This window comes from Pan troglodytes, chromosome 2 (assembly GCF_028858775.2).
Source record: "Pan troglodytes isolate AG18354 chromosome 2, NHGRI_mPanTro3-v2.0_pri, whole genome shotgun sequence".
In the NCBI taxonomy this organism is placed as follows: Eukaryota; Metazoa; Chordata; class Mammalia; order Primates; family Hominidae; genus Pan; species Pan troglodytes.
Window position 1 is genome coordinate 129048996 of NC_086015.1, and position 17534 is coordinate 129066529.

General features: G+C 41.4%; 1 protein-coding gene, 1 non-coding gene and 2 pseudogenes across 2 annotated transcripts in view; 2 read left to right on the top strand and 2 right to left on the bottom strand.

Annotated features, from left to right (window-relative positions):
* Positions 1–17534, top strand: part of LOC107970747 (translation initiation factor IF-2) — a 127238-nt gene that overhangs the window by 22207 nt on the left and 87497 nt on the right. The window lies entirely within an intron of this gene.
* The window catches only part of LOC100615781 (small ribosomal subunit protein eS24-like), a 111692-nt pseudogene that overhangs the window by 656 nt on the left and 93502 nt on the right, over positions 1–17534 (bottom strand).
* LOC134809592 (small ribosomal subunit protein eS1-like) lies at positions 463–15233 on the top strand (annotated as a pseudogene).
* MIR548I-1 (microRNA mir-548i-1) lies at positions 2120–2267 on the bottom strand. Its single transcript, NR_035885.1, has one exon. It is a non-coding gene; the product is annotated as a microRNA mir-548i-1 (primary transcript).

Here is a 17534-nt window from a genome sequence, read left to right on the forward strand (position 1 = left end):
AGAAGTTATATATTTGAAACCACGTTTCAATTTTAGACCTGATTAATTGGCTTAATAAAGGGCATTAGCACTTCTACTTCCTACAGTCCCTCCCTTTACCTCTGGAAACTAGTTATTTCTAGGTTGTTTTATGTTGTTAAGGTTGACCACCTTTTCTTTCTGTTCTGCAATAATAGTCCTATTTTTAAATGGATTCACCTCTCATCACTAGCCTTTTATCATGGTCATTCAATTCACAAGTTGCTTATTTTGTAATTTCTTGGCTGACTAAATTTTATTATGAAGACTTCTTTTTTAAAGAGCTCAGAAATACTGTATTCTTTAAGTTCTTGAACATGTGATAGTGTCTTTTGCCTATTTTGATTGGGCAGTAATTTAGCTGGCTATAAAATTCTTGGATTATATTCTATTTCTCTTAGAAATTATAGGCACCCATCCACTGACATTTCATTGTGCTTTCTTTTTTTTTTTTTTTTTTGAGATGGAGTCTTGCTCTGTCACCCAGGCTTGAGTGCAGTGGTGCAATCTCGGCTCACTGCAAGCTCTGCCTCCCGGGTTCACACCATTTTCCTGCCTCAGCCTCCCGAGTAGATGGGACTACAGGTGCCTGCCTCCATGCCTGGCTAACTTTTTTGTATTTTTAGTACAGATGGGGTTTCACTATGTTAGCCAGGATGGTCTCGATCTCCTGACCTCATGATCTGCCGGCCTTGGCCTCCCAAAGTGCTGGGATTACAGGTGAGCCACTGTATGAGCCCAGCCTCATTGTGTTTTGTACTAACCCCCTTTCCCTGGCCTCTTCCAGCTTGTCTTCTTCTCTCCCAGTAGTTTCTTCATGAAGAGGCCATGTGCTATATTCCATGAGATATTTCACACTCAAAGAAGACTTCTTTTATACTCTTCTGATAATTTGTCTGGGAATCATTGTCTTGATTTATAAGGGAGTTTGTAATAAATACAGTAAAAGAGAAACACACAATGTATTCTGAGATATCAGAGAAGGGAGAAACAAATTCTATTAATATTTGGGGTTTGCAGGGAAGGCTTAGTTAAGAGGTAACATTTGAACTAAGCCTTGAAATAAGGGAAGGATTTGGACATGCAGTAATGGGGAGAGAGTAGAAGCAAGACATGATGGTTAGTGTTATGTATCAATTTGACTGGGTTGTGGGGTGCCCAGATATTTGGCTACACACTATTCCGGGTGTGTCTCTGAGGTATTCTGGATGAGGATAACGTTTAATTGGTAGACTGAATAAAGCAGATTGTCCTCCCCAATATGGGTGAGCCTCATCCAATCCACTGAAGACCTGAACAAAACAAAAAGGTAGAGTCACAGAGAATTTGCTCTTTTTACCTGATTATATTTGAGCTGGGTCATCAATCTTGTCCTGACTTTAGATGTGGACTCGAGTTGGAACTATATCATTGGCTGTCCTGGGTCTCCAGCTTTCTGGCTGCAGACTCCTGGACTCCTTAGCCTCCATAACCATGTGAGCCATCCCTTAAAACAAAACAATCTGTCTCTCTCTATGTGTATAGCTCTACCTCTATCTCTCTGCTCTTTCTCTGGAGAATCTAGAGTAATACACAAGGTTATATTAGAGAAGAGGATGATCCAAGGAAAAGCATGGAGGTGGAAAAGTGTAAAGAGCATTTGGGAAGACTGGGGTCCTGATGGGGAGTTTGGATTTCACTGTGTGTAGCATAGAGAATCCTTGAAAATATTCAAGAGGTGAAAATTGTATTTGTGGAAGAACACCAGGAGTATGTGAAAAGAAAAACACTAACTCCATTTTAACTCCACCGAAGTGGGCATCAAAGGGATGCACTGGGGACATGGGTTGGAGGGTAGTTGAGGCCATATCTGGAGGATCTTTACTTCTAGGCTGAGTCTGAAGTTATCTTTCTGGGGAGTGGGAGATTACAAATCTTTGAGCTCCACTCAAGAGATGGTTTTGCTAACAATGGCAGGGCGACGGTGGTGGTGGTGGGAAACTGGTATCATGAATTCTAACTGGGCTTCTGTTATTCTAGCTGAGAAAGTTGGGGAATGGATTTTCAGTAGAATAATACAGATCTGGGAATCAACTGCATGGAGGAGGTAGTTATAGGTGATGAGATGGCTCAGGGACAAAGTTTGGTAGAAGGAGAAAAGATACTAGGCTGGTACAAAAATAATTGCTATTTTTGCCATTACGTTTAATGGCAAAATCCGCAATTACTTTTGCACCAACCTAATAGGGTGCAAACTTCGGAGCCATCTGCATCAGAGGGATTGATGAAGATCAACAAAGTTTGGGAACACAGGAAAGGAGCGGGGAGGGTAATGACTTGAGGGCATAGCAGGGATAATCAAGGTTTTTCTTGTTAGCATGTGGAGACTTAAGCATGATTATATGTTAAATGCCTGGCACATACATGGTGCAAAATATTTATGAGTGAAATGACAAGTGAAGGTGGTGAGTCATGGGATTTCCAAGGAAACAGGTGATAAAGGGAGGTCTCAAATGAGGCACAAGTGGAGAAGGTAGCTTGGGAAAGGAGAAGGATGCTTCTCCTTATAAGATGGGAAAGGCAGAGGAAGAGGGTCAAGATACAGTGATCTAGGGGTGAGATGGAAGTGAGTTGAGAGAACTCAACTCTGGGCTCTGAAACCCCTAGGGATGGGTTTGGGGGGCTTTGAGATATGGAAGAGGTTTAAAGTCAATTGTTATAGCAAATATGGTTCGGAATTTATTTGTGATGCTTAAAAATATTGCTGAACAGAAGTGAAGTCTACCCTAGAGTTGGATGGTGAGATTATTTAGCGGAACTACCAGATCCATGTTGTGATTCTTTCCAGTATCATTCAGCAGCCCTTGGGCAGTTGCAAGGCAAGTCATCAATGGGGTATGGAAAATTTCCAGGTGGGTGTGGTTGAAAGCAGGGAAGAAAGAGTTTAGGAGCACATTACAAGAAGAAGGTGACTATAAGGTCCAGGCTGAGCAGGAAGGTAAAGCAAGAAGGAAACATGAGGTTGTGAAGAGAAGTCTAGAGGGATGAGGAGGCAGGAGAGATGAAGAGTTGCAGGATGTAGCTAGAGTGGCGATGTTAGATCTTGGGGCCAGAGAGCTTTACAATGATTATGAAGATCAAAGGACATTAGAATCAAGCTATAAAGAGCCACTGTTTGATGTTGGGATGTGAGGATGCTGCAGGTGGATATCTGCACATTGATGGTGAGAACATGGTCACCCTGGCCCTGCTGGGTCTTTGCTAAAGAGACTGTGCTCTGTTCTTGGGGCTGTTTTCGTCACCTGATTAGAGCAGTGGTCCCCAAATGGTGTTCTTTGGACCATCTGTATAAAATGTTCATAGGTCAGGTATAAAATGGAAAAACAGAGAAAATGTCACAGAAATGTGTCCATTGGTGAAAGACCACCAGCTGTCCTTTTTGGAGGATTGTTCTGTATTCTAAAAATGTATATATTCTATTCTATTAAAACATTTTTGTATTTGCATTTTTTCTCTTTTATGAAATGCCATGGGGTAGAAATTTGTAATGTATCCAATTCTCCTGTCTTCATGCATTGCCCTGTGGTGGGGGAGGGGATGTGGCTAGTACTGGCCAAGAGGCTGGGGGCAGAGGTGCAGTGTGAGACTTCTAGCCTGGGGCATTTAATTCTTAGTACAAGACTCTCTACCATTCTTCTCCCTCTGTTCCCTGCTTGGTGATACTCGAGGTAATGCAACCCCCATTAGCCTTAGTCTTAGTCTTAGGGGCAAGTTTGATGGAAAACAGAGCACCCCATGCCTCCCTGCAGATGTAGCATGAGTGAGAAAAACAACTTCTGATGTTTGAAGTTACCAAGATTTAGAAGTTGTTTGTTATTGGAGCAAAACCTCACCTATTCTGACCAATCATGTTGGAATTTCTGTGTGTGTGTGTGTGTGTGTGTGTGTGTGTGTGTGTGTGTGAAACTGGTAGTTTAAAAAAGTTCCTTCTTACCAAAAAGAAAAAAAAATTGCAACTTTATGTTGGTTCTCAAATTAAAAAAATATTTTTACTGGTTTATAAAATAGAAAAATCTGAGAATCTGTAGCTTAGAGAACTACAGCGTGGGATGTATCAGCTCCTAACACCCCTTAAGAGAAGCTTAGCCAAGACTTGGAATATTTCAGTCTTTCCCATTCCACATTCCATGGACCCTTGAAGAGACATTGATGAAACGGTGCAGCCATGAACCACCCTAACTCAATCCTAGTGGCAGAATCTCCCTTTTACTGCAGAATGAGCTTCTTGCTACAGTGATACTTGAACCCCTTAGATATATCCTGTACTAATTATATTAAAACACGACCAATGCTTTTGCTTTGTTGTCCCCCAAATTAAACACATTAAGCATGAGAACCCAGAGAATTGGATTTAGTGTAACTGATTCCAAAGTGTCAGTAAGAACATAATTAGGTTATATTTTTCTCCAGTTCAAATAAAAGAAAATTGACAATAAAATGCTGATCAATATGTGTAGCTCAGGAGGTAGAGCCTGCTTTGAGATGCAGAAGTGTTTTTTTTTTTAGATCTATATTCTTGAGTAAAGAAAAAAGTCCATCTCTCTTTCCTAGAGGGGAAGACTTTCAGAGCTGGGCTTGGCAACAGCCTGACTATCAGAGGCTGAATTAAACAAATAGGTACCTCCCTGGAGTGAATGGTGCATTTCTCCTGTTCGGGGAACCATGCTTTTATGCTGGAGTTTGCTTTCTGTCTTGGTCTCCGGATGTGTGTATCTGTGGGTGGATGTCTGCATGTAAATGGCAGTGTATACCTGTGTAGGTGTGTACAAAATTCCCATGTGAATCTCAGCTTTGTGGGGATCTCCGGGTCTTGAGCCCAGCAGATGCCATTTGAAGAAAAATCACTTGAAAATTAGACAGAAAGAATGGAAACTAAATCCTAGCTCTAAAGGCACCAGGCTGATTAAAAAAAAAACTCTGGATCTTCTTTGTTTTGGACTCTACCTACCTCCAAATGACATTTCTGTTTCCTATGAGATGAGTAGAATGAAAGAGATCCTGAGCACGAAAGAGCAGATACTGTGTGATTGTGTGTATGTCAGGGTGTCAGCTGTGACACTGCTGACATTTTGGCTCTGCAATTTCTCTGTTCTATGTGTGGGGGTTCCCTGTGCATTTTAGGATGTTGAACAGCATCCCTGGATCCCTGGACTCACTGGATGCAGTAACACAACTCCCCCCAAGTAGAGACAAACCCCAGTGTCCCCAGATATTGCCTAATGTCCCCAGGGGGCAAAATAGCCCCATCTGAGAACTGCTGCTTTCATAAAGTACAATGTCAGGTGAAATAAGTGGAGGCTGTTTGTAGTCAGGGGTAAGTAGAGATGGAAGAGACCCCAGGAATATCCTGGAAGGGGCTGTAATATTTTGTTTCTTGAATTGAGTGTCGGAAATATGGAGATGTTCAGGTTTTGTTGTTGTTGTTGTTGTTTTGAGGCAGGATCTTGCTCTGTCACCCAGGCTGGAGCAAGTGGCACCGTCATGGCTCACTGCAGCCTCTGCCTCCTGGGCTCAAGCAGCCCTCCCACCTCAGCCCTCCTGAGTAGCTGGAACTACAGTCATGTGCCATCACTGTTGCCTAATTTTTGTATTTATTTATTTTTTGTAGAGAGGGGGGCCTCATTATGTTGCCCAGGCTGGTCTCAAGCTCCTGGGCTCAAGCAATCTGCTAACCTCGGCCTCCCAAAGTGCTGGGATGACAGGCATGAGCCACTGCGCCTGGGCAATATGTTCAGTTTGTAAGAAAAGTACTGTGTTGACTTCTATGTGCACATTTCTTTAAGTAATAATTCAATAAAGCATTTAGAAAAATTGGTCATAATAGGAGTGATTTGTAGAGTGATTGGCATGAAAGCTGATCACCTTAATTTGAACTACTCTGAAATGAGCACCAGGGGCCACCAAGAGGAGCCTTTCAAGGTGTCATAGCCAAGGAGAGGAGTGTGTTGTGTACATCTCTGCATAAAGGATTTGCTGGTTACATGGAAGGATGAAGCCTCCTTCTGAGGACAGAGGCAGCAAAGCAAGTGGAAGCCCAAAGCATTGAGCTTTCTAAATGGACTTTGCTAAAATCCAAATGCCCATCACCAGATGAAGAGATACACCGATTGTTGTCTACCCACATGGTGGAATATTATTTGATCACAAAAAGGAGGAAAGTACATACGCTACAGCGTGGATGAACCTTCAAAGAGATGAAAGATCACATTCTACATGATTTCATTCAGATGGAAATCTATAGAAATAGGAAGTCGATTAGTGGTTGCTTAGGGCTGGTAGGGGCATGGGAGGATAGGGAGTGTTAGCTAAAGAGTCTGAGGTTTCTTTTTGAGGTCATGAAATGTTCTAAAATTGACTGGTAATGTTTGTGTATATCTCTGAATATATTAAAAACCATTGAAATGTAAAAAATGCAAAGAAAAAACAGCCCAAGTTGCAATTTTATTCAACACTTGATTGGCTTTAAAAATAGATTCCAGGCTGGGCATGGTGGCTCACACCTGAATTCCCAGTGCTTTGGGAGGCTGTGGTGGGAGGATTGCTTGAGGCCAGGAGTTCCAGGCCAGCCTTGGCAACATGGCAAGACCCTGTCTCTACAAAAAAAGAAAAAATAAATATCAGCTGGGTGCAGTGGCTCACACCTGTAATCCCAGCACTTTGCGAGGTTGAGGCGGGCAGATCACCTGACATCAGGAGTTCAAGACCAGCTTGGCCAACATGGTGAAACCCCGTCTCTACCAAAAATATAAAATTTAGCCTTTTGGTACTCTGAGCAGCACCATGGCGGTTGTTAAGAACAAGTGCCTTATGAAAGGTGGCAAAAAGGGAGTTAAGAAGAAAATAGTTGATCCATTTTCTAAGAAAGATCAGTATGATGTGAAAGCACCTGCTATGTTCAATATAAGAAATATTGGAAAGACTTGGTCACCAGGACCCAAGGAACCCAAATTGCATCTGATGGTCTCAAGGGTCTTGTGTTTGAAGTGAGTCTTGCTGATGTGCAGAATGATGAAGTTGCATTTAGAAAATTCAAGCTGATTACTGAAGATGTTCAGGGCAAAAACTGCCTGACTAACTTCTATGGCATGGGTCTTTCCTGTGACAAAATATGTTCCATTTTTGAAAAATGTTCAACAATGATTGAAGCTCATGTTGATGTCAAGACTACCGATGGTTACTTCTTTCATCTGTTTTGTGTTGGTTTTACTAAAAAACACAACAATCAGATACTGAAGACCCCTTATGCTCAAAACTAACAGTCTGCCAAATCCAGAAGATGATGATGGAAATCATGACTTGAGAGGTGCAGACAAATGACTTGAAAGAAGTGGTCAATAAATTGATTCCAGACAACATTGGAAAAGATGTAGAAAAGGCTTGCCAATTTATCCTCTCCATGATGTCTTCATTAGAAAAGTAAAAATGCTGGAGAACCCTGGGTTTGAAAGGCATGGAGCTTCGTGGTGATGGTAGTAGTTCTGGAAAACCCACTAGGGACGAGACACATGCTAAAGTTGAATAAGCTGATGGATATGAACCACCAGTTCAAGAATCGTTTAAAGTTCAGACTTAAAACAGTGGCAAAGAAGAAGTCCTATTTGTGAAAAACAAACAAGAAACAACAATGAAAAAAGCAAAATTAGCCTGGTGTGGTGGTGCATGCCTGTAATCCTAGCTACTCAGGAGGCTGAGGCATGAGAATCACTTGAACCTGGGAGACAGAGGTTGCAGTGAGCCAAGATTGCACCATTGCACTCCAGTCTGGGCAACAGAGTGAGACTCTCTCCAAAAAGAAAGAAAGAAAAAAAGTATCCGGGCTTGGTGGCATGTGCCTGTAGTCTCAGCTACTCTGAAGGCTGAGGTGGGAGGATAGCTTGAGGCCAGGAGTAATTTGAGGCTGCAGTGAACTATGATTGTGACACTGCACTCCAGCCTGGACTGCAGAGCAAGACCCTGTCTCTTATACATACATATATACATACATATATATACACACACACACACACACACACGTACATACATACCCAGGCTCTACCTCTGGTGATTCTGACTCAGTAGGGTGGGGTATCCCCTAGGGATCCTACTGTTCAGCCTGGTCTGGGATCCACTTTTCACTGGGAACTGAGACACTGGCTGTGAGCCTTTCTGTCCTGAGATGTAGAGGTCATGGCGATGCAGGTTCAAGCTTAAGGAGACCTGACTGTGCATTAGGTATTGTGCTGAACATCATCTCTTACTCTCACAGCAACATCCTTAGAAGGTTAATGATGTGTCCCTGCTCTACAGATGAGCAACTGAGCTTTCAGAGGAGTTTAGCTTGTTCAAAACTTATTCTTCCTATTGGAAACTTTGTACCCTTTGACCAGTGTCTCCTATCCCCTACCTTTCCTCCACCCCAGCCCCTGATAACCACTGTCCTACTCTCTATTTCTGTGAGTTCAACTTCTTTAGATTCCACATATAAGTAAAATCATGCAGTATTTGTCTTTCTGTACCTGGCTTATTTCACTTAACAGAATGTCTTTCAAGTTCACTATGTTGTTGAAAATGACAGGATTTCTTTCTTTTTTAAGGGTTAATAGTATTCCATTGTGTGTATATAGTACATTTTCTTTATCCTTTCATCCACTGATGGACACTTAGGTTGATTGTATATCTTGGGTATTGTGAATAGTGCTGCAGTGAACATAGGAACGTAGGGATCCCTTCTACGTATTGATTTCGATTTTTTTTGTCTATACCCAGAAGTTGGGTTGCTGGATTATATGCTTTGAAATCTATAGCACAGCAGCATGACTATAGTCAATAATAATGTATCTTTCAAAATAACTAAGAGGGTATATTTCAAATGTCTCATCATAAAAATTGTCAGTAAATTAGGGGATGGACATGTTAATTAGTTTGATCTAATCATCCCGCATTGTATACACATATCAAAACATCACATAAATGTGTACAATTATGATTTGTCAATTAAAATAACGTTAGTTAAAAAAATAAGTAACTTGTTCAAAGCCCCAGTTGAGATTGATGGAGCTGGGACATGCACCAAGGCTGTTGCTCTCAGGCCCGCAGAGTCCTTGGTCCACGAATGCTGAAGCCCTACCTGAGATTTCTACTGAGATCAGTGTAGGGATTCAATGTCTCAGAATCATCCCATCCTCCAAGGCCCACAAGTCCATGACTGCTGCCTCTACCCCCGACCCTACTCACCTGAAATGTGGCCCCTGCTTTCATTTCTGGGAGCATACAACACTTACACCAAGCATTGATGGGTTTTGTTGACTTCATTTGAGATGTGGGGCCATAGAGAGGGTCCCATGATCCTTGCTTGGTGTTGGCCAACTCATTGACTTCTCTCCTTTGACTTCACCCTTCCCTTTTCTACTCACCTCCCCTGTCATGGATTGCTCTGGGAATTCTGAGCCCGGGTTCCTTTATTTTGCAGATAACCTTCACTCTTCTCTGCAATTAATCCCAAAAGTATGTAGTTGAGCTGACTGCAAGGTGCTTGAGACACAAGAGACTCCACAAATGGGATTCGGCCTCTGGAAAGTGGTGGTAGTTCCAGATTTATGTGGATGTTACTTTGTTTTTCCCGATAAAATATATTCTTTAAACTATCAAGCTCTTGGCTCCTGGCTGCAGTCCTTTGCTGGTGGCAGTGGGCTGGGTACTGCCACTGGGGAGAAATGCTGCCCACTTAGAGAAAGAGAAACTGGTTCTCTTTAAGAGGCAGAGGGAGGTTTCCAGTGCCAGTTTGTTTGGAGGCAAAATGGCTGTTGTATTAAAATTGCCCAAACTTGGGCTGGTGCCTTGTGTGTTTAGAGCTCAAAGCCACGATTGTTTTCATTTTTTTTTTTTTTTTTTGGTGGTCGGTTTTCCATCCTTTTGCTTGGCAGGTTTCTGCTAATAGCTTCAACCTCAAGAGTCCCATTATACAGACACTAATAGCACCTACTATATGTCAGTCTGTAGTGCCTACTATGTGCCACGCATTGGAGATAATATTATGATGAACAAGATAAACATGGCACTTGGAAAAGAGAGTATAGTTCCCACTCTCAGCCCACCCCAAAGAGAGGCCAGAATTGGGCTTCCAAAGATCTCAGATGCCCTTGCATCATCTCCCTGAAGAGGACGGGTGAAGCTTTGGTGTCTGAGGAGAATTTGGCTGGAAAATCCCCAAGGTTTGGAACGATGGGAAGGAGCTGCCATCTGTGTTTAAGGTGAGAAGTGGGGGAGTGGCTGGATATCAGAGGAAGCCAAGATGAAGAGAAGGTTTCTGTGAGTTCCTAGGCATAGTGGAGACCTCTTATAGTGTGGGTCCCTGGGGCTGAGCCTGTGGGTCAGTGGAATGATGCTGTGAGGAGGGTCTTGTTATAGCAAGATAGCCCAAAAAAGGCTGATGGATCATGAGCAGCTGGAAGAACGGAGAGTTCGGGGGATGTAGTTCCTACTTGGCTTTCCAACAGTGTGTAAGCCCAGAATTCTTACATAAGCCCATGGAGAAGTGAAAGGAATGCTGGTAACAACAAGATTGAATTCTCCACCTGCCAGGCATCCAGGGACTCAGAGCAGATTTAACTGAAGTTACAGAAATAGGAATGTGACATTTCCTACATCCGGGTGTGCTGGAGCAAAATGTATTCCCTCTCAGGTTTGTGGGGAAGGAGAATGCTAATAGACAAGACTCCAGGTTTTCGCTCTTAAACCTGGTGCCTACAAATGCATTTTCTACTGGATGCAGACAGAAGCTCCATATAGACATATCCATCGCTGCATCTCTCATGCCTTGTGTTCTCCCTAATTTTCCCTTTTTAACCCACAGAGGAAGAAAGTTCCAGCATCACTTCTGGCCTCTCAAGAGTGAGTTAGGTGGCCAGGTGGGGTTATTCATGCCTGTAATCTCATAATGAATGGGTGGCCTGCTCCTCCACACCTGTGGGTATTTCTAGCCAGGTGGGATGAGAGACAAAAAAGAAATAAGACACAGAGACAAAGTATAGAGAAACAACAGTGGGCCCAGGGGACTGGCGCATAGCATACCAAGGACCTGCACTGGCACCGGTCTCTGAGTTCCCTCAGTTTTTATTGATTATTATCTTCATTATTTCAGCAAAAAGGAATGTAGTAGGAGGGCAGGGTGATAATAAGGAGAAGGTCAGCAATAAACATGTGAGCAATAGAATCTATGTCATAATGAAGTTCAAGGGAAGGTACTATCACTGGACATGTACGTAAGCCAGATTTATGTTTCTCTCCACCCAAACATCTCAGTGGAGTAAAGAATAACAAGGCAGCATTGCCGTAAACATGTCTTGCCTCCCACCTTAGGGCGGTTCTTTTCCCATCTCAGAATTGAACAAATGTACAATCGGGTTTTATACCAAGACATTCAGTTCCCAGGGACAGGCAGGAGACAGTGGCCTTCCTCTCTCTCAACTGCAAGAGGCTTTCCACTGACTAATCCACCTCAGCAGAGACTTTTACGGGTGTCGGGCTGGGGGACCGTCAGGTCTTTCTCATCCCATGAGGCCATATTTCAGACTATCACATGGGGAGAAACCCTGGACAACACCCAGCATTCAAGGGCAGAAGTCCTTGCAGCTGTCCGCAGTGCATTGTGCCCCTGGTTTATTGAGACTAGAGAATGGCCATGACTTTTACCAAGTCTACTGCTTGTAAACATTTTGTTAACAAGGCACGTCCTGCACAGCCCTACATCCCTTAAACCTTGTTTTCATACAACACATGTTTTTGTGAGCTCCAGGTTGGGTCAAAGTGGTTGGGTCAAACTGGCTGGGGCAAAGCCGCAGATTAAGAACATCTCAGCAAAGCAATTGTTTAAAGTACAGGTCTTTTTCAAAATGGAGTCTCTTATGTCTTCCCTTTCTATGTAGACACAGTAACAGTCTGATCTCTCTTTCTTTTCTCTGCATATCCCCCTTTTCTTTTTGACAAAACCGCCACCATCATTATGGCCCCTTCTCGCTGGTCGCTGTCTCTCTGGAGCTGCTGGATACACCTGTAAACTAACAATAGAAAGGACAGACATACAAGGATTAATACAAAATTTGCAATAGTGGAATTTCCAGTGGTTTTAACCCAAGTGACAGGGGGCAAGAGTACGGTGTGGGTGCTGCAGCACCCAGGCAGTCTCCCACCTCCTTTGTGTCTTAGTTGCTGTTTCTCATAGTTTTCGGTCTTTCTCCTCACCTGTTCACTCGCACCTTTTATCTCTTTGTCTCCCTTCTCTTACAGTCTCTCTCTTTTATACTATCTCTCTCCCCAGTCTCACTTTCTGTGTCTGTCTCTGATCTCTGTCTCTTTTTCTTTCTCTTCCTCTCCCTGGCTCTCCACATGTGCCATTTTCTTGGTGGATGGTAACTTCATCTGTTCTTCTGATATCACCATTTTGTTCACCCTGCGAGTCGATGATGCTCGATTGTGGGTTTTCTGTCTCTGCGGAGCCACTTTCATTTGCATCTCTGATGGGTTGATTGTAGAACTTCAAATGTCTAGTGGGTATCCAAACAGGAAGCTGATTTTCTCCTGGTGAAACACAAGCAAAACCTCTCCCCCATGTTATCACCTTCCCTATTTCCCATGTTTTGTTTTTGTTGTCTTTCCACCAAATCAGTTTTCCCTCATGTGGGCTGTTCTTTTTACCAGTAAAATGTTCTGCAGAAGTAGTGGTCTGATTTCTATGTATGTTTAGAAAGTTTAAAGTATAGAGTATTAGATTAAGTTGCATCTGGGGAGTGTTATACTCCTTACTGTGTTTTTCCTTTTTTTGTTTAACCAATTGAGCTTTGAGTGTTTTAGGCAGGACAGGTAAGATCTGCATCTGGCACAGCCAGCCAGGTCTCCTTACCCTTTGCTTCCCTTTCTGCCCGTGACTGAATGGGTATGTCAGGGTCTAGTAGGGGATCCAGGAGGAGGAAACCTCATTAACTTCTATTCTGCAGCAATTGATGTCCACCCAACTTGAACAGTGGGGGCTTATCACCTCATGTACTAAGACCAGAGATAGCTGATGCCAAGGTTGGCTAAATTAGTAGCTTGAGATGTTAGGTTTTTCATTTGAGGTTTCCATGCTGCTATTGTCTTCTGCTCTTGGTCACAGAGACTGCCACAATCCGCATGTCAAGTCCTCATGTGACAATATCCAGAGACAGCAAGGAAGAGGTACAGTGTATTCCTGCATGTTTCTTAAAAAAATGTTTTTGATAGAGAATAATTGTACACATTTATGGGGTCCATGTGAGATTCTGGTACATGCACGCAATGTGTAATGATCAAATCAGGGTCTTTAGGATATTAATCACCTCAAACATTGATCATTTCTTTGTGTTGGGAATATTTCAAATCTTATTGCTATTTAGAAATATATAATAAATCCATTTATCAGGATATAAAATCTATGTACACAAATAAGTAGCAGTGCTATACACCAACATCTACCAGGCTGAGAATCAAATCAAACCCTTTTATAATAGCTGTAAAAATAAAATACTTAGGAATATACCTAACCAAGGAGGCGAAAGACCCCTACAAGGAAAACTACAAAACACTGTTGAAAGAAATCATAGATGACACAAACAAATGGAAACACATTCCATGCTCATGGATGGGTAGACTCAATATTGTGAAAATGACCATACTGCCAAATCAGTCTACAAATTCAACGCAATTCCTATCAATATACCATCATCATTCTATATAGAACTAGAAAAAAAATGCCAAAATTCATTTAGAACTAAAAAAGAGTCTGCATAGCCAAAGCAAAACTAAGCAAAAAGAACCAATCTAGAGGCATCACATTACCCAACTTCAAAGTATATTACAAGGCTACAGTCACCAAAACAGCATGGTGCTGGTATAAAAATAGGCACGTGACCAATGGGACAGAGTAGGGAACCTAGAAATAGAGCCAAATACTTAACAGCCAACTGATCTTCAACAAAGTAAACAAAAACAAAGTAGGGAAAGTACACCCTATACAACAAATAGTGCTGGGATAATTGGCAAGCCACATGTAAAAGAATAAAAATGGATCCTCATCTCTCACCTTATACGAAAATCAACACAAGATGGATCAAAGACTTAAATCTAAGGTCTGAAACCATAAAAATTCAGAAGATAACATTGGAAAACCCTTCTACACATTGGCTTAGGCAAACAGTTCATGACCAAGAACCCAAAAGCAAATGCAACAGAGACAAAGATAAATAGATGGGACTTAATTAAAGTAAAAGCCTCCTGCACAGCATAGGAAATAATCAGCAGAGTAAACAGATCACCCACAGAGTGGGAGAAAATTTTCACAAACTGCATCTGACAAAGGACTAATGTCCAGAATCTACAGGGAACTCTAATCAGCAAGAAAAAAATAATCCCATCAAAAAATGTGCCAAGGACATGAATAGACAATTCTCAAAAGAAGATATACAAATGGCCGACAAACATATGAAAAAATGTTCAACATCGCTAATTACCAGGGAAATGCAAATCAAAACCACAATGCAATACCACGTGTAAAATAAACAAAAATAGGGCTGGGCGTGGTGGCTCACGCGTGTAATCCCAGCACTTTGGGAGGCGAGGTGGGCAGATCAGGAGGTCAGGAGTTTGAGACCAGCCTGACCAACATGGCGAAACCCAGTCTCTACTGAAAATACAAAAATTAGCCTGGCATGGTGGCGGTTACCTGTAATCCCAGCTACTCAGGAGGCTGAGGCAGGAGAATTGCTTGAACCCGGGAGGCAGAGGTTGCAGTGAGCTGATATCGCACCACTGTACTCCAGCCTGGGTGACAGAGCGAGACTCCATCTCAAAAAAAACAAAAACAAACAAACAAACAAAAAAACAAAAAAAGCAAAAATGGATGTTGGCACGGACGTGGTGAAAGAGAACGCTTTTACATTGCTGGTGGGAATGTAAGCTAGTACCACCACTATGGAAAGCAGTATGGAGATGGAGATTCCTTAAAGAACTAAAAGTACATCTACCATTTGATCCAGCAATCCCACTTCTAGGTATCTACCCAGAGGAAAAGAAGTCATTATATGAAAAAGATATTTTTGTACACATGTTTACAGTAGCAAACTTCACAGTTGCAGAACTACAGAACCAGCCCAAATGCCCATCAATAAATTGGTGGATAAAGAAAATGTGATATATATATATATATATATATATATATATATATATCATAGAATACTACTTAGCCTTAAAAAGGAATGAAATAATGGCATTCATAGCAACCTGGATGGAGTTGGAGACCATTATTCTAAATGAAGTAACTCAGGAATGGAAAACCAAACATTGCATGTTCTCACTCGTAAGTGGGAGCTAAGCTATGATGATGCAAAGGCACAAGAATGAAACAGTGGACGTTGGGGGCTCAGGGGGAAGGTGGGAGGGGGTGAGAGATAAAAGACTATGCACTGAGTAAACTGCTTTGGTGATGGGTACGCCAAAATTTCAGAGATCACCACTAAGGAACTTCTCCATGTAACCAAATACCACCTGTTCCCTAAAAACTATTGAAATTTAAAAAAAGAAATATACAACAAATTGTTGTAGTCACTTTCTGTGATAATGAACACTAGATCTTATTCCTTCTATTAGATATTTTTATACCCATTAATCAACCTCTTTTTATACCCATTAATCAACCTCCTATTCCCAGCCTCTGATAACTATCATTCTACTCTTTATCTCCATGATATCAATTTTATATAGCTCCAGGGCACACAAGTCCATAACTGCGGTCTCTATCCCTGACCCTACTGACTTGAAACATGGCCCCCACTTTGATTTCCAGAAGCATAAACCGCTCATATAAGTGAGAACATGCAATAGTTTTCTTTCTGTGCATGGCCTAGTTCACCTAACATTATGACCTTTAATTCCATCCATTTAGCTGAAAATGACAGGATTTCATTCTTTTTTATGGCTGAATACTATTCTATTGTGCATATGTTCCCATTTTCTTTATCCATTCATCCATTGATTGACACTTAGCTTGATTCCATATCTTGGCTATTGTAAATAGTGCTGCAGTAAATATGAGGGTACAGATATCCCGTTGATACACTGATATCCTTTTTTTTGGATACATACCCAGGAGTGGGATTGCTGGATCATATGGTAGATCTGTTCTTAGTTTTTTGAGAAATCTCTGTACTTTTTTTCATAATGGCTGTACTAATTTACATTCCCACCAACAACATACAATAATTTTCTTTTCTTCACATGCTTGCCAGCATTTGTTGTGCTTTGTCTTTTTCATAATAGCCATTCTAACAAGTGTGAGATGATATCTCACTGTGGTTTTGATTTGCATTTCTGTGATGATTAGTGATGTTGAATATTTTCTCATAAACTTGGTGATTTGTATATCTTCTTTTGAGAAATGTCTGTTTATTTTTTGATAGTTTCTTTTGCTGTGCAGAAGCTCTTTCATTTAATTAGATCCCATTTGTCAATTTTTGCTTTTGTGGCAATTGCGTTTGGCATCTTCACCATGAACAGTTTGCCCATCACTTTGTACCGGATGGTATTGCCTAGGTTGTCTTCCAGCGTTATTATAGTTATGGGTTTTACATTTAAGTCTTTAAGCCATCCTGAGTTAATTTTTGTGTATGGTGTAAGGGAGGGGTGTTGTCTTTTCACTCTGTTGATTGCTTTCTTTGATATACAGAAGGTATTTAGTTTAATATAATCCCATTTGTCTGTTTTTGTTGCTTGTACTTTTTAAGTGTTAGCCATACAATCTTTGTTCTCAAGCGTTTCTCCTGTGTTTACTTCTAGTAGTTTCATAGTTGTGGCTGTTAAATTTAAGTCTTTAATTGATTTTGAATTTATTTTTGTAAGTGATGAGAGATAAGGGTCTAGTTTTATTCTTCCGTGTTTGGATATCTAGTTTCCCTGGCACCATTTAATGAAGAGGGTGTCCTTTATTCAATGTATGTTCTTGACAGCTTTCTTGAAAATCAGTTAGCTGTAAATATGTGGATTCATTTCTGGATTCTTTAGTCTGTTTCCTTTGTTTTTGTGTCTGTTTTAATACCAATACACGCTGTTTTGGTTACTATAGCTTTGCAGTGTGTGTATATATATATATATACACACACACACATATATATATACACACGTATATATATACATGTATATATATATACATGTATATATATACGTGTGTGTATATATATGTGTGTGTGTGTATATATATATATATATACTTTTTTTTTTTTTTGAGACAGAGTCTTGCTCTGTCGCCCAGGCTGGAGTGCAGTGGCATGATCTTGGCTCACTGCAAGCTCTGCCTCCCGGGTTCACGTCATTCTCCTGCCTCAGCCTCCCAAGTAGCTGGGACTACAGGCTCCCACCACCACACCTGGCTAATTTTTTTTTTTTTTTTTTTTTTTTAGTAGAGACGGGGTTTCACCATGTTAGCCAGCATGGTC